The 17,945-nt window shown below is 40.1% G+C and overlaps 1 protein-coding gene and 1 pseudogene across 10 annotated transcripts in view; both read left to right on the top strand.

The window, feature by feature from the left end:
• The first annotated feature begins 5,866 nt into the window (after nucleotides 1–5,866).
• NUMB (NUMB endocytic adaptor protein) overlaps nucleotides 5,867–17,945 on the top strand; it is a 121,965-nt gene continuing 109,886 nt past the window's right edge. For 8 of the 10 annotated variants that reach the window (XM_071222054.1, XM_071222056.1, XM_071222051.1 and 5 more), the window contains exon 1: nucleotides 5,867–5,965. The gene's annotated coding sequence lies outside the window, so the exon portion shown is untranslated. The other 2 variants (XM_053929026.1, XM_045202003.3) reach the window with 2 other exon arrangements.
• Nucleotides 12,985–14,134, top strand: LOC112311811 (heterogeneous nuclear ribonucleoproteins C1/C2 pseudogene; annotated as a pseudogene).

Genomic DNA, 17,945 nt, shown 5'->3' with positions numbered 1-17,945 from the left:
CTTTCTCACATCCTCAGCTGGGGATTGACTCAGACTGCACAGTGACCAGCATCTTTTGAAAGGGACAAAAGTCACACAGCAAGTCCTTGCTCATTCTGCACACACTTCCCTCTCTCTGGAACTTTTACGGAGCCACGCTTGGATTTCTACATATACAAGGTGCTGTCATAATTAGCCCACTTGCTGTTTCTGAGCACACCTTTCTTAGTCTGGGGCAGGCAGGAAATTAAACTGGATCATGGCTTTGTTGCCCTATTTTATGAACCCTGAATCTGAAATTGTGGTTTGGCAAGTATAGGGTACATATGGATAAATGAGACAAGATATATGAAGATAAGACCATCCTGGAAAAGTGACTGTGGTCATAGCATATCCCTCCAGAGCTTGGAGTGGCAACCAGCTATCATGCACGTAGAATGCACTAACGGCTACTGAGCACTTACTATGTGTCAGGTCCTTCTTCAATTATGTAGATCATTTCATTTATTTCCCATAAAAAGTTTCCTTCTATTAGCTAGCAGGGAGAGAAAACCATTCACTGTATACTTTATAATGACATTAATAGTAATAATAGTTATTATATATACAGGGTATATGAGTGTAATACATGCCAGGGCCAGGGCCAGGCCCTGGGCTGAATATTTTCTTTCACTTCATCTTTAAATGAAATTTACACATGGGCCTTGGCTGGTGTGGCTCAGCGGATTGAGTGCCGGCCTGTGAACCAAAACGCCACTGGTTCCATTCCCAGTCAGGGCATATGCCTGGGTTGCAGGCCAGGTCCTGATAGTTATTTCTCTCACATATCCATTTTTCTCTCCCTCTTTCTCCTTCCCTCTCCCTCTCTCTAAAATTAAATAAATATAATCTTTTAAAAAAGAATGCTTGGGTTTATTTTTTTTAAATCTATATGTAGGTGTTTATTATTATCATCATCATCATCATCATCATCATCATCATAAGGTAGTCTGCTCTTAAAGTGGCTCTGCTGATCTCTCCCTCCTGGTATTTACATGCTTGTATAATCCTCTCTCCTTGAGTGTGGGTTGGACCTAATGATTTGTTTCTAATAGAATGTGGCAGAAGTGATGGGGTGTCACTTTTGTGATTAGATTACAAAAGACTATGACTTTTGTCTTGCTAGCAGTCTCTCTCTTGCTGGCCCTCTCTCTTGCCCTCTTGCTTGCTTGCTCGGATGAAGTAAGCTGCCACATTTCGAGATGCTCTGTGGAGAAACCCACAAGGCAAGGCACTGATGGAGGCCTTGGGCCAGTAGCTCATGAGGATCTAAGGCCTTAGCCTGAAGGCCTGTGAGCTTTTGAGACCTGCCAAGGATGAAGTGAGCTAGGGAGCAGATCCCTGCCAACCGAGCCTTGAGATGACTGCAGCCTTGTGAGGGACCCAGAGCCAGAGGACCAGTTTAGCTGCACCAGGATTTCTGACCCACCAATATGGAGAGAATAAATGTTATTTTAAGTTACTAAGTTTTGGGGTAATTTGTTAAGCAGCAAAAGAGAACTAACTATATATATTCTATTTTGTAGATGAAGAAATTGAAGCTGAAATAGATGCATCAACTTTTCTAAAGTCACACAGCTAGTAAATGGCAGAACCAGGATTTGAACACATTTAAGTTCAAGAGTCTAAGTTCAAGTCTACTTTCTTATGAGATTTCAAGTGATTTGGGAACTGGAGTTCTAGAAGGCATTCTACTCTCTGAAATCCTTGGAGTATAGCCACGTTTCCAGGAAACTCTGTGTGTGTGTGTGTGTGTGTGTGTGTGTGTGTAAAACAGGGATAGACAAAAGTTTAAATGATGCTAAGTACTTTGAGGGGCCCACTCCCTGTTGCAGAAGAATGGCTGGTCCACCCACAGATCTGGTGATAGTAACCAGGGGCTTTATTCAATAGCACAAAGGCACAACTGAGAACTGCAGCCCATCCATTTTAGAAGCACTCAAGCCATCTTATAATATGCAAGATGAGTAGAGGGGTACCCACAGTTTTCATGAGGATGAAAATGCATGCATTGAGTAATGGGAAAGTATGGTGTGCTCTTCAAAGATCACATGAGCCTTAGCATTGGAAAGTAAATGGTTCTGCCTAAAAGAACACTCTCTTGCAGTAATCTCTCTCTCACTCACTCTTTCTCTCTCTCTCTCTTTTTTCTTCTTCCCATGCATGGAACAGAGCCTTGAACTTTGAAACCACAGTATTTTTTTCCAGCATGGAAGGCAGCTTAGCACTTCCCTGCACTGGAAGCTCCCCAGTTTGGGATGGTAAATATATCTTCTTCCGGATAATTTCCCTTTGTTCATCCAGAGCATCATGCCAATGGTCACTTTTATCAAATCAAATGAAGATACACTTATTGGCTGCCTGCATGAATCTATCCTCCTTGTCAGCTTTGTCTTGGTGCCAGGGCAGCAGGCTTTGAGCTCAGGGAGGATTTCTAGGTAGCAGTAGAGCAATGGTCCCATAGAGTACAGTGCTGGCATGGTTCTCTTTTCAACCAGTGGCAGAGGCTGCACCTTGCTAGTGTAATTGTGCAACCTGGTGTAAAGTCCATAGACAGGGACGTAGGGTAGGACTGTAAGCTGGCTTAGCACTCCATGGCCTCTTGGCTCTCTTTCTAGCTTCCCTTACCCTCTTTTTTGCTGCTCTTCTCCCTCTCTGTCATATCTCTTACCCCCCACCCCTGGCCCCTGCTCCCCCTTCCCTCCTCTCCAATCCGTTCATCTCTATCAGCCTCACTCAGGGATCCTTAACTCAGGGAACCAACCACCTCTTATCAAAGATCTTGGCTTGACTCCAACTGCTAGCCACAGGCAGCTCTGGCCCTGTAATCAGACTGATTGGCTTCTCCACCAGTTATTTGATTCTCTAATCCATTTGGAATTGTGTGTAGAATGGGGGAGGGGGTGCATAAAAAACAAACAAACAAACAAAGCAAAACAAAAAATGGAGCCTTTTTTCTAGTGAGATTGCCTCCCAGAAATAAATAGAAATGGAAGGAGACTTGGATCCTACTCTTGTGAAAGGGAGACGATGAAGAGAGGACAGGAATAGCAAAGAAAAGAAAGCAAAGAGTAGCATCAGCATACACTACAGCCCGAGGCAAACGGTAATACTCCTTAGACATTGGGACATCACCCTGAATCCTTATTTTCCACTTAACCAGGATTTACAAAGGCTATTTTTGCCTTTAATATACCTGCCATGCTGGTCTTGCTCAAGTAACTCTGAGTAGATACCATCTGCACCACCTCCACAGCCAGCCACACAACACAAAGCTGCAGACTCCCTGACTCCAGTGCTCTTGCTTTCTAAGAGGGAGTCTTGAGAGAGGTGGAGAAACATATAACACAGGAAAGAAAAGAGAAGTTGGTTGGAGTAATTACGTTATAAGGTTACACTGTGCACGCAAAATCAAGACAAAGGCCACAAGCAATCATCTTTCTAGTACTGCATGGGCTTTCAGAACACTAGAGGCTTCTGTTGAATCAAATAATATTCTTTAAAACCTTCTTCTTCAAGGTTTTCTCTCTTCTTACTGGATTGCACATATTTATTTTACATTTCTTTTCTGAACTGATTTTCCCAAGGAAGGGGAGCGGTATCGTATATACACATGTGTGAGCAAAAGATACTTATAAAAGACTTTTTTGGGGTGTATAAAATAGGATGAATAGTTGATCTTTGCAGTCTTTTTCTTAGTTTTGTGATAGTAATTCCTGATTTCCTTAACTTAGACAGCAAATCCTCTTAGTGAGGCTGGCCTAATTCTATATTTTCTATGGCACCTAGTCACTATGAATGTGCAAGAGCCATTATTACCCAAAGTACCGTCATAATGACCATGCCTTCCTGTGACGTTATTTTTTCCTATCTGCCAGGACATTAATTACCTTCTAACTTGCTCTAAAATTGGTAGGTAGGACACACTGCCAAGACCAGAGGGAAGAAAGCTGCTGGTAATATTGTGTATTAAGAGGCTGCGTAAAGGACATACTGACACCTTCTCATTGGAACATCTTCACATTTGCATGTTACTTCATTTGTTATAGGATGTTAGTTCAGGCTTGCCTTATGTCTTGGATTCTACCTTATCATGATCAATGTCTGATTTTTTCCTTCAACTGAATGATTCAGACATATCTGAAGTTATTTTGGCTTTTCCACTTTCCTTTCACAGGCTTTTTATGAGTCATTGAATTGAAGGGGAGGTTATTTCTAAATTAGAAGGTGAAGATGAGAGAAGGGGGAGGAAAGTTCCTGAAATTAACTAGGAAAAGACACCTTATTGTTATGTGTAGTTACCTGAGGAATAATTTCCGCTTAGTTTGATGATAGAGGCATGTGGTTTATAGGCTAGAAAATGGACAACTCTCTTTCCTGGGTAATGTACCATTAGACTCCTTTAGAGCAGTTTTAGAGTCCTTGTAGCTTGCTCTGCAAAGGACAGGAGGATAAATAGAAGGGACAGGGGCAAGGAGTTAGCAAGAAGAAGAAAGGGGCAAAGCACAAAATTTCCGGAGTTCAGATTCTTGGTCCTACAGAAATTTCCAACTATAAAATCATGCTTGTGAATGGGAATACCTCCTTGCCTTCTCGATCCCTGGGTGTATGTGTCATGGCTCATGGGCTTGTGTACAATAGGTGGAGTTGTGAGAAAGGTACATTTAAATCTGATTTAGAAATTGAAAGAGTAATCAGGACAGCATTTTGTTACGTAGGAGCAGGAAAAGTGGGTGGAAATTAAAAAGAAAAGCAAAAAGCTAATGACGAATGTATTTCTGGGAGCACAAGAGTTTTTATAGCAACACCAGATTTCTCAAAAGTGCCTACTGTGATTTGTACCCAAATGAATAAAAAATGCAATCATTTATTCTTGTGCATTGTGCCAATGTGAGAAAAGAACTGCAATTCATTCAATGGCCCTAATTTAGACTGCTGGGGAGAGGAGCAGTTTAGGAAAAAAAAAAAAAAAAGGCAAGCTTTTTAAGTATCTGACACACATCTAGTAGGACTATTTAAGAACTGCTGAACATTAAAATCAAGTTGGGGCTGGTGGTGAGAGGAGAGGAATTCTCATTTCCAGAGCATCACAAGGGTCAAGTGTGGCCCATTTAGTCTAATCTTGCTGAAGGCTGCCTGGTCACTTCACAGATGCCAGCTGGGGGTGAGTGTGGAAGCTGGAAAACTCTCAATGTGGCACTTCCGTTTATTAACGACGTTTATAATTGCAATCGAAGTGTACTGATTTCTGCTAAATAAACAGTTGTGCTTTCCATTTTAACATGGAGACTTCTGAGAAGAACTTCAAAGTAAATGGGCGCATTGGGACCTCAAGAAAAGGAGAAATTTATATAGTACTTTTTTCCCAAGGAGTAGGAAACACTTTTTAAACAAAACTTTTGATGTTGGTGTTTTGTTTGTTAAGTACTACTCCGGTAGTACTACCCTAGGAGTAAGCGAACAGTGGTAAGCTGCAGAAAGGGATGAGTTTACAGAGTAATCCGTACAATAAACAGTTAACCTTTCCCCGGTAACCTCAGAAGTGAGCTTCTGCCCCTTCCTGGCTTTCTACTGCGCAACCAAACTGTGCTTGCACCAACCCTGGCCGTCACAGACCTTGCCAGTTGATTTAACAGACACTTTAGGTAGCCTATCATAATTGCAAACTGTCCAACCATCAACCAATTGCAACTAAAGCTTGGTCTGGATCGCTCCAGGACCGAGCGGGAGCTGAAACCGGGTCCAGGAAAAGGGGAGGTAAGAGAGCTAAGACGGACAGGTAAACTAACCCAATAAGAACAGAGAGTCGCTGCCCCATTGTCCAATGGGGAGATAGGAAGTATAAAACGGGGTGGGCCTGTTGTCATGGGGGAGGCGGTGGCGCTTGGTGGCTACTGGCAGCCGAGGTAGAGGCAGTGGCGCTGGAGTTGGTCGGGGCTAGTGGCAGGTGAGTGCCGGTAACGCGGCCCTGAGGTCTGGAGGCTGTCGCTGGGCGGAGAACTCCAGCTCGGCGCTCCGGAGGCGGAGGCCAGAGGACGGGGCCCTGGACTGCGGGCCGGGTCGGGCCGGGGCCAGGGCGGAGGCGGGGGCGGCGGCGGCGAGTTCGCGCTGACTGGGCTGGTGGGAGAATGGCCCGGCTCCCGGCGGCGGAGTTCGCGTCGGCCAGGTAGGCTGGGACCGGACCCAAGCGGGTCAAGCCGGGAGGTCCCTTGGGACGTAGTGCTGCTTCAGTCTGGGAGACTGACCGCGGCCGGTGTGTGTGGGATAGGTCCCCGGAGAGACAGGAGCGGCCGGGGTCCCAGACAGGAGGGTGGCCGGTAATGACCTGGCCCGAGAACGGGGTGACTCGGGAATGCCCGGGGCAGCTTGGATTCGAGGGAGAAGGGGAACCCGGGAAGCCGGGGAGCGGCCAAGAGGAGAGAGCTGGGGGGGGGGGGGGTCGGGAAACTGGGAGTGGCCCGGGTTTGAGGGAGGTGGGAGACCGAGGGCGGCCGGGGTCCGGTGTGACAGGAGCGAGCCGAGTCGTGCGTCGAGGAATGACAGGGAGGGGGCTGGGGACCTCCTGAGAAAGGCTGCTGTCGGAGGGAGGAGGGCTCCTGGGGAGCTAAGGGGCTGCGGGTCTTAGGAGAGTGGGATCCGTGGAGACCTTGAATAGCTTGGGGAGGAACAGGAGCGTCCTGCCCCGCACCGCTGATCTGGGCTGGGAGACCCAAAACTGAACGAGGAACTTCTGGGTCTGAGGATCCCCGGAACACCAAGAATAAAGTCCTGGAGGAGTAGCTGGGCTTGAGACTGGGGGTGAGGGGTCTCGATGGGGAGTGGAAGTTCTTTCAGTTCGAGAGGAGTCTAGCAAAATGACACACCAGGTGGGGGGGGGGGGTGATCATTTCCTTGTAGGAAGGGAGTAGAAGATAGGGCGTAGTAGGAACGAGCAAGCGAGCCAGTTGCTCAGGAAGAGAGCAGTGGTCTTGTGGAAACTGGCCAGTACAGTTGACGTGAGAAGTTACCAGGGAGGCCATTAGCAAGCTCTGAGAACTTCAGAAATAGAAGATACTTCAGCATCATAATGCTAAGATGCCATTGAGAACCAGAGAGAAGGTCCTAAAAGCAAGAGTAAGTGACCTGCATTCCAGGGTTTTAGAAAAGAAATTTGTTTCAGGATGACAGCAGTAGTATTAGAAAATAAGGACATCGACAGGATGGGGAATTTGAAAGGAAATAGGACTGTGGACGTGATCAGAGAGAGGAGAGCCATGAAGAGGATAGGCGTACCCTGGCCGGGTTAGAAATAAGTTTGAATTCTGGTTCCACCACTTAGCTTGGATAACATTAACCTCTCCATGCAAAAGTTTTCTCATCTGTGTAACAGGGCTAATAATAATTCCTACTTCATAGAGTTGGGTTTTTTACGTGAATTAATACTTGTAGAACTTTCAGCGACTGGTACAGAGTAAGGACTGTGTACTGGATTGTTAAATAGAGGATGAAGAAAGACCTGAGTTCTTTGACCAAGTAGGTGGTTGTCAAACTTCAGCTTGCACCAGAATCACCTTGAGGGCTTGGTGAACTACATACAGGCTGCTGGCCCCGTGGTGTTTCTGATTCAGTGGGTCTGGGTAGGGCCTGGGACTTTTCATGTACCTCAGGTGATGCTTGTGTAGGTCTGCTTCCAGAACCACTTGTTTTAAATGAAAACAGTAATAAGGTAGCAACCTTAAAATACCTGTCTACCCTGCTAGAGAGAGAGGCAAGTTGCAAAAAAAAAAAAGATCTTAATATGAAGGATACTCTATTTTAAGCCTGTTTTTCAAATTGTGGATCATGATTTACTGGTGATTTATAAAATCAGTTTTTAGTGGGTTACCACCAGCATTGAAAATAAATAGATGAACAGAATTGACCAGCATTGCACTTGGTAAGGAAAAATATTGTTTTAGGAAATTTTTCTTATGATGTGTTTACTAGGTCACAATGTAAAATGTATTTCTTCCAGTTAGAAGAGTTTTGAGACATGCAGTACAGCAAAAGCAGCCTTCAGTAGAGGTGTCTAGGGACTGGGTTTATTATTTCTTTCTTTCGTTTTTCTTCTTTTTGTGCTAATTCTTTCTTAGGTCGTGATACATTCTATTGAATTTCTTCAGTTTCTACTGTGTTTTCCTTATCACATATCATGTTGTGCCTCTTTTTAGATACTGAGAATCTTTGGCACAAGGACTTAAGGGAATCCGAGGCAGAGAAATGAAATCGAGTGGTGTTTTTCAGTGGGGTACACTTTGTTTCATCCGTGCACCCTTGTTTGTCCCCTTTCTTTACCACCCTACTGTAAAGCATTGTCTGTATAAAAACCTAAGTATACCCAGACGTATTGACAGTAAATGATTAACACTGAAACGGACTGGTTTGTGAATAGTTCATATATGAAAATACGCAAAAACCAAATAAGATACTCTCAAAAGAGAAAAGTGAAAACGTGTTTGTTTTTAAAAGTTTCTTAAAACTTTTCATGGCCTTACACTAACACAAAACATATAATGTAAAGGCATTTTTAAGGGAACCAGATATACTTGTGTATTTTAGATTTCTAGATTTTTAAAGAGAGAAGAAATACTGATAATACTAGACAGTAAAAAGCACCTGGGGTAGAGGCTCAACAACAAAGTAGAGTTTATTAAGCAGGCACTTTGGTTCTGATAGTTTTCTCCCTTGAGAATGGACTAGATGTGGTATGTGTTGTGTAAATTTAACTTCTTTGAGGGACCTAAATGTAATCCATAATACTTTAAGGTATATTGAGAATATATATGTATGTTTTGTGCTGTTCTGTAAAAAACTAGTTGATTTATTATTTAGAAAGAGTTGATTTAGATTTGTTTTTATGGGTATAAGAATAGAGAAAGCAGCATTGAAAGCAGAGTCTTGCAGCTCTCTTTAAAATCTTTCATTTGGTGGATTTGTGTAACCCTTTCATTAATGTTTTGTGACATTGTGAAAAAACTATTGGTATAGCTTTGCATGGTGTTCAGATCATTTTTTTCCTCTCTGAAAAATAATTTTTAGTTCTAATTCAGATTTTTATATTATGTTAAAATTTTTAGTTTTGTTTGGAAGATTGCAAAACATAATCATTGCATGTCTGAGTTGAAAAACATAAGCAGTCTTTTCATAAAGTGAATTTACTAAATTTTTGGGACAAAGGTTCCAAGGATGAATGCTTTTGAATTCCTTGCATTGAGTTCAGTGTAGTATACTTACCACCAGAATGGTGGTTCTTTAAACCATTATACAGTTGGTAGGCACATTCGTATAGATCATTCAATTCTTTACTAACTAACGGAGGAATGCAAAATCTTAATAATCAAGTGTGGGAAAATATAAAGGTTCATCCTTCATAATGTGAACATTGGCCAGTTTGATTACTTACTTAATTCTTAATAAATGGACTTTAGTCAGTTGACTTTTTATTCATCCATAATTTAATCATACTTATCTACGAATAGCTTTGATTGCTCAACTCATTTTGCAGTGAGATTTCTTAATCTACAGTGATTTTTAAATTCCAAAGAAACTGTGTGCTCCTGACTGTACAATTTAATGAGACTCAATTTTACATATCAAAGATAAGTCATGTAAATGATCTTAAAAAGTGGAATTCAATTAACACTAGTTAATTAAGTTTATCTTCTATTTCAGTAAAGTTTTGTCTTTTATAAATAGCTTCTGATCTGCTTTCTCTGCTTCTTGCCCTCCAACTACCCATACAATAAATCGTAATGGAAATGTTGGTGCCTGAAAATCTAGTTCTACCAAAGTACAAAACCCCTATAATTGATTTTTACTTTCCTGGGAGAATTCCTCATATTAGAAATGGTTTCTTGGTGAACTTCTCACCTTAAAAAAGGTCTTATTTAATAGAGTACTTGAAAAGCTACATTTTATTTTGGACTTGCCAGAACACATCTATTGGGTTTAATAGATTTTTATTTCTACAGAACAGGCCCTGAATTCTGCTGATTGCCGAACTCTGATATGTTTCCTTGATAGGATTAGGGAGAAAGGAAACGATTGTACTCCTTAAATCTATTTTTGAAATTTGTCATTGTTTTATCTTGACATGATAAATCCTTTATTTTCAAAGAAAATGTTTCAGTAATATTTTGGAAATTGCGTTATGAAAGGTAGAAATACTCAATAAGGCTTTAGGATGTTTGTTCAGATGTGAGACACAGATACTGAAAAATAGGATGCCATTTATTGATATTGCTATATATTGTTGAGAATATAAAGTATGCAGTTGGAGCCCTGGCAGGTATGGCTTGGTTGGAGTGTAGTCCCATGCACTGAAAGGTTGAGAGTTCGATTCCTGATCAGGGCACATACCTAGATTGTTTGGGGCACATGTAGGAGGAGCCAGTTGAAATTTCTCTCTCTCTCCCCTCTTCCCTCCCTTACCCTCCTTCTCCTTCTCTCTTCTCCTTCCTCTTTAAAATAAATAAGTGTTAAAAAAAGTTTGAAAAAGTATGTACTGGAAATCTTGGGGCAAAAGGAGGATTGAAACTAAGGGAGGATGAGGAGAATACTGACATGTGTTTAAGGAGGAGTCTGGAGGATCTGCAGGAAGTGTCTAGAGGAGTGAGCTGTTTTTGGCAGTTTTCCTGGAGTGACATATGTAAAGGAGGATGAGCCTATTTGCAACATTCTCCCGTGTACATATTTTTTGTTCTGTGCAGTTTCCACTGCTTGCTTTCACTCTTCCTTTATTTTCTTCCACTCAGGAAAGCATGTCAGAATGCAACTGAATAGGTGAGACGTGCTAGTCCTAGAGGATGGGAGCCTGGGAGCCTGCATAGGACCATGTGGATTTAGAAGAAGATTGGACACTTGTGTCTCCCCCTGCAGCTCTGGGGAGTAGGTTCCCAGCAATTGTAAATAGGCCAGGCCTTCTCACTGGTCCTTTCCAATGGAGTTTGGGATTAAGCAGTAGGAAGAGACCCTTAGTCAGCTTAAATGGATTAACCAAGGAGCTGCTATATTAATAATTAAGGTTCAGTGACTACTTCTTCTCTCCCCACCAAAACTCTATTTCTTCCCACTTGCTTTCTAATACCTTATATTCTTCTAATCAGGATCAAAGTCTTGAGTTTTCTGATCAGATAGCAAAATCTTAATTGTAGTAACTTGTTTATAGTATTAAGGTGTATATAGTTAATTAGGAAAATGATTATTTGATCAGATTTTTTTTTCCAGTTTAGTTAGGGAAGAGGAGGGATTGAAAGCTGTAGAACACTGCTTGGCTTCTGAATAAAATTAAAGTTAAGGGAAGCCAGTAGCACAGAAAAAAAAAAAGCAAAATTCATAATTTTATTTAAGATTGACTGTGGCTACTTTTGACCTTAGAAAGTAAAAGTTAGTGTGCTTTTGTCCTGGTCAGCTATGCAGAAGTACACCTCAGGTACCTTTCACTTGTTTCATGGTTTCCGCTTTGTGTAATTCATGAAGGCTTATCTAATTATTTTTAATAGAACCAACTTTTTAATTAGGGATTTTAGCTGTCAATATTTTTGAATCTAGATAAAATTTTTTTCAACCTGGAATCTCACAGAATCACAGATTAGTCTGATGATCACAGAAGTGTATTTGTCATTACCATATTAAGAAATTGATAAGGGCATAATTTGTGTTCTGAGGAAGCATGATAGAATGGACAAAGTCCAAGATTTGTAATTGTATGACCATGTGTTTGAATCCTGGCTCTGTTATTTACTAATTGGGCAGTTTATTAAACCTCTCTTAGCCATAATTTTGTCATCCACAAAATGGGGCTTACATTATCCTCCTTACTATACTAGGCTGATGGTGAGAATTAAATGAAAAACATTTTGTATAGCGCCTTGCCCATAGTGGGCACTCAGTGTATGGCAATGTTAATTAATAATAATTACAACAATATTAGGCTTATTATAGACTTCTCTTTCCAGGAGGGACTAATATTGCAGATACTGTGTCTAGTGGCAGTTAGGAAAACCAGAATTGACTTTAAAATTTTACCTGTTTTAAGCATTTATTATTTTGCTTTTGCGGTTGGTTTAGTTTGGTGGATTAGACTAAAACATGGGGCAGATGAATCTAATATTTTATCATGTGGTCACGGGATGTGTCTCTAGCATTACCTGGTCCTGTTCCAAATATGTATGAGTTTTTGTTGACTCATAGAGGGAGCCAATAACCATAGTACTAGGAAAAAAATTGAACATTGTGGATTTAATGATTTTAAAATAGTTCTAAATGCCTGTTATAAAGATCAATTTATCTTCCTTAACAGTTAATACATTCTTCTTTACTATTCAACCAGAAGCAGATTGTATTTCATAAGTTAGTCCTGTACAGTCCTTAGTTAAGGATTTAGTCAGAGGCGAAAGAAAAATCTGCATCTGTAGAAAACTGTTAAAAGCGGTATGATCTCTTAAATTGTCTCTGATGAAAGAGCAGGTGTGTAATTTCCATAGCATTCATGATGTAATGGGCTTTCTTTAAATGTCATCAATGAACATAATTTTTGAATGGTTAACCATTTTAAAGAATTGATTTATTATTTTTGAAAGTTATTTTATTATTGGTAGTATGAAAGGATGATATGTTCTATGATAGCCAAGTCTTTCTTATTCTTGTAAGGAATGCAGTACTAAGTATTGTATTGAAAATATTGGCAAGAAAATGAACTGTAAATATTCATTTGTAGGGCTGGTCTTTATTTCTAAAAATCTTAAAATCTTAACATTGACATGTTACATCAAAAGCCGTTCATGGCCATGTCATGAAGAGAGGAAGGCTGAGTAGTTGCGGCCGCGTTGCTGACCTGGAGCAGCAGTCAGCTTCTCCACATAGAACCCTGGAGTGGGAGGTTCAGCATCAATTCTCTCTCCTCTCCCTCTGGTTTTGGCTTTGTGAGATCTCATCATCAAAGACAAAATGGCCAGCAATGTTGCCAACAAGACACAGCCTTTCTCCGTGAACTCCGTGTATTCATTGGGAATCTCAGTACTCTTGGTCTAGAAATCTGATGTGGAGGCTATCTTCTCAAAATATGACGGAATTGTGGGTTGCTCTGTTCATAAGGCCTTTGCCTTTGTTCAATATGCTAATGAGAGCAATGCCCAAGCCTCAGTGGCAGGAGAGGATGGCAGAATGATTGCTGGCCAGATTTTAGATATTAATCTGGCCGCAGAGCTAAAAGTGAACCGAGGAAAAGCAGGTGTGAAATGATCTGCGGTAGAGATGTACGGCTTCTCTTCTGACTTGGAATGTGACTTCCAATGGGATTGTTTTAATAGGATGTGCAGTTACCCAGCATGTGTTGCTCCTCTCCCTCCTGTGGCTCGGGCCATAGCGCCCTCAAAATGCCAGTGTGTATCAGGAAACACCTCACAAAAGGGAAGCAGTGGCTTCAGTTCTAAGAGTGGACAGTGAGGATCTTCCAAGTCTGGAAAGTTAAAAGGAGGTGACCTTCAAACCTTTAAGAAGGAATTGACCCAGATAAAAACAAAAAATGGATTCTCTACTGGAAAGCCTGGACAAAATTGAAAAGGAACAGGGCAGACCAAGAGTAGCGATGAAGAATGACAAGTTGGAAGAGAAGCAGAGCAGCAGCTCCCGAAGAAAGATGAGACTAATGAGAAGATGGAGTCTGAGGGGGGTGCAGATGACTCTGCTGAGGAGGGGGCCCTACTGGATAGGGATGATAATGAAGGTAGGGGTGATGACCAGTTAGGGTTGATCAAGGAGGATGAAAAAGAGGCTGAGGAAGGAGAGGATGACTCTTAAACACATAGTGGGGTTTAGAAATCTTACCCGTTATTTCTGTATATACGTGCTTGTCTAAGATCAAAATGTTCACCAGATCCTCTCCCGTAGTATTTTCAGCATATGCTCGCTGTTTGGCCCATCCTTGTCCCTCCGTGTTCATTAATTCATATTGCCCTGAGTCTAGTCCATTTTCACTTCCTTTGATGCTGCTAGTAGTTGTGTTATCCTGTAATTTTTGCTTTTAATTTTGATAGCTCTTTATGACTTAATATAAAAAGGAAGTATGGTTTTTGTCAACCAAAATAACCTTGTTATGCAGGGATTGCAGTTCTTTTCATTCATATGGGTTCAGTAGTCGCTTCCCTAACTGCAAAGGCAATCTCAGTTGAGTAGCACCTGAGAGCAGCTTTGGGTTAGAGGTATGTATGTTATACGCCACCTGAGTGTGTTATGTGGGGCTGTTCAACACAGATATAACAACGTACTTTTGTGAAAGACAGCTGGCATGTCAAATACATCCTCTAGGGAAATAATTAGTGTAATTGTCTTGTGATTTGTTTTCTAAAGTTGATACTGTGTGTTATTTTTCTGAGCAGCCTGATGTTTGGGACCTTTTTCTCTCAAAATAAACACATCTTTATTAAATGAATTTGTAGAAAAATAAAGCTGTTCATTTCTTAATGATCTCTTTCTCTTATATTCTAGGCTGACTTTAGAACCATATTGTTTTGGTATTTTATCATATTGTTGTTATTTTGTGATATTTAATCTCTTCATAAGGTTATACATTTTTTGCAGTCAGGACTTTGTTGTATCTTTCTTAATATTATCTGGCATACATGAATGTACTGAATGAATGGTGGGGAGATCCTGATTGAGGGTTGAGTTTTATGACATCAAGTAAACAAACTTCAGTTGCCTGAGTTGAAATCCAATCCTACTTCCTCAGGCAGGTTAACTCTTTTAGCTTCAGTTTCTCATCTGTAAAATAAATTGCTTTGAGGATTATATGAGATAATTCATGTAAAGCATTTAACACAGCACTTAGCTCATAGAAAATGCTTAGTAAATGTTAGCTGCTATTGTAGGGATCCAGGATTGCAGATAGGAGGTGAAAGCTTTTTCTCTGTTTTTGCATGGATTGTTAAAGAGTGTCGTTTATAAAGTTAAACTGTGAAATTTAGACTTCATTTAGACATCATAAACAATCTTGACTTCTTCTTGTCTCTGTTTTCTTGTTTTTAGTCCAGTCAATCTGTGGAAAAACTGAATATTTTAATTCAGCTATATTTTTGCTTTTAAGTCACAGTAAATTCTTAATTATTTATACCCAGATTAGCAGTGTTATAGCTAATCCCTACATTCTTTGGATTATAAATGTAGCTGTAGAACCAATTAGATAAATTTTTCCTTAGGCCTGACTTCTATTTTATTTAAGGTAATATTTTAAATACTCAGTTTTGTGGACATTGAGTATTCTCATCAACAGTTTTCAGTCTGTTGCCTGTAACTCTTTGGATTGAGGGTGGATGTTTTCCGCTGTAAGTAAAGGGTTCTCAAATCCATTTGCTCATCAAATATTATCTGTGGACAAAAGTAATATGTTCCCAATATACATATGTATATATATATATATACATATATATGCTTAGAACTTTTGTACATATGTATATACACATATATGAAGATATATATATTCTTACATATATCTCATATCTTTATATCTCATAAATATCTCTCTATAAATGTTGAGATAAATTTAAAAATTTGTTTTAAAAAAATATTTTATTTATTTTTAGAGAGAGGGGAAGGGAGGAAGGAAGAGGGAGAGAAACATCAGTGTGTGTAAGAGATACATTGATTGGTTGCCTCTCAAATGCCCCCAACCAGGGACCTGGTCCACAACCCAGGTTTGTGCCTTGGCCGGGAATCGAACCAGTGACCTTTCAGTTTGCAGGCCGGCACTCAGTCCACTGAGCCACACCAGCCAGGGCGAATCTAAAAAATCTTTAAAGCCAAGAGTGAACTCATAGTAGCTTTGGTGGTTTTGATTATCTGCTCTATTAACATATGCTGAAAATTCAGCTATTACCATGTAGGACTCAGTTAATATTTCACTTTTTAAAAGGTTCATCATACTTAAAAGGTATCAGCATACTTTTACTCCCTTTTTCTTACTCAAATGTGCCATTTCAGAAATACTACTATGCTTCTGTTCCCCCAGCATGGCTTACGCATTTTTTTTTAAATAGCTTTACTCAGGAGTAATGGATATACAATGAAATTACACATATTTAAAGTATACAATTTGATGAGTTTTTACCTATTTATACACCACAGCCAGGATAAGGAACCTAGTATTCTAAAAGTTTCCTTGTGTCTCTTTGTAATCCATCTCTCCACCTGTAGAGGTGACCACTAATCTGTTGTTATAGATTAGTTTGCAGTTTCTAGAATTTTATGTGAAAAAGAATTGTGTGGTATATATTCCTTTTTTGAGAGGGTGTTCTGGCTTCTTTCTCTCAGCCTGATTAATTTGAGGTTTATCTGTTATTTTGTGTATCAGTATATTCCTTTTGGTTGCTGAGTAGTATTCTAGTATATGGATATATCACAATTGTTAAAATCTATTCTCCTGTTGATAGACATTGGAGTGTTTCCAGTTTTTGACTATTCAGATAAAGCTGCTGTAAACATTCATGTAGAAGTTTTTGTATGGACACATGTTTCCATTTCTCTTAAGTATTTTCCTAGTAGTGGAATTGCTGGGTCATATGGTGGGAATGGTAATTCCATATTTTCTACATCCTCACCACCACTTGTTATTATTTCTGGTTTTTGATTATACCCATTGGAGTTAGGATGTGATGTGATAATTCACTGAGGTTTTGTTTTGCATTTCCCTGTAGGCTAATGATGTTGAGAATTTTTTAATGGGTTTATTGGCCATTTGGATAAATGTCTTTTCAGATCCCTTGCCCATTTAAAAAGTGGGGCTATTTGTATTTTATTATTGAGTTATGAGTTATAAACTCTTTCTGTATTCTGGATCCAAATCCCTTACCAGATTTGGATAAGGGATTTGCAAATATTTTTTTCCACTGTGTGGGTTATATTTTCACTTTTATCATGGTGTCCACAAAAGGTTTTCATTTTGATGAATCCAGCTTTTTTTTTTTTTGCTTGTGCTTTTGGTATTATATCTAAGAAACTATCTCTTAATACAAGGTCATGAATATTTATGCTTATGTTTTCTTATAACAGTTTTGTTGTTTCAGTTCTTACATTGAAATCTGTGATCCATTTTGAGTAATTTTTGTGGATGGTATGGAGAAAAGGGGCCCAACTTAATTCCTTTGCATGTGGATATCTAGGTGTCCCCGCACCATTTGTTGAGACCATTTCTTGTTTATTTGCTTGTTAAAAGGGTTTAATAAACTTTCCTGCCTTGTTACTAATTCTCCCAAGTAGCAATTTGTTGGCCTATTGATCTAGGGTGGCAGCTGGGGCCGTGGTGCTGAGGGAAGCATTTTAGAATAAAGGAACCAGCTGCTTGCTCTCTCTTTCCCGGAGCACCCTCACCTCTCCTTCTTTCATCCCTCAAGGTGCATCTCTCTCTCCCTCTCTCTCCTAAGCTCCAGGGGCCCTTCTACTACCTCTGTAACTTTCTAAATAACCTTTACCTTATAATTTGAAAAAAAAGAAAAGGAATAAATGAACCACTGATTTAAATAGCCGGTTGTATAATTTCATTCTTATCTTACTTAATAGTTGAACATTAAATGAAGTTGAGCTGCCATTTTTCTGCATACCGGGCAGCCTTGTGTTTATAGCTCTAAGAGTAGCTTCAATTCTAGACTATATAATGGAAATCCAGGTCAGATTTTTAAATACATGACTTTTTAGGAAGAAAAAGCTTCTATTATACCCCTTCTTTCTCCCCCTCTCTTATCTACCCTATTATGTTTTTATCTTAAAAAAAAGTTATTTATTTTTAGAAAGAGGAGGGGAAGGGGAGAAAGAGAAGAAGAGAAACATTGATTGGTTGCCTCTTGCATGTCCCTAACCAAGGACCTGGCCCACAACCCAGGTATGTGCCCTGACTGGGAATCAGACCGGTGATCTTT

The sequence above is a fragment of the Desmodus rotundus genome, chromosome 7 (genome assembly GCF_022682495.2).
Source record: "Desmodus rotundus isolate HL8 chromosome 7, HLdesRot8A.1, whole genome shotgun sequence".
Classification (NCBI taxonomy): domain Eukaryota; kingdom Metazoa; phylum Chordata; class Mammalia; order Chiroptera; family Phyllostomidae; genus Desmodus; species Desmodus rotundus.
This window is presented reverse-complemented; position numbering and strand designations above follow the sequence as displayed.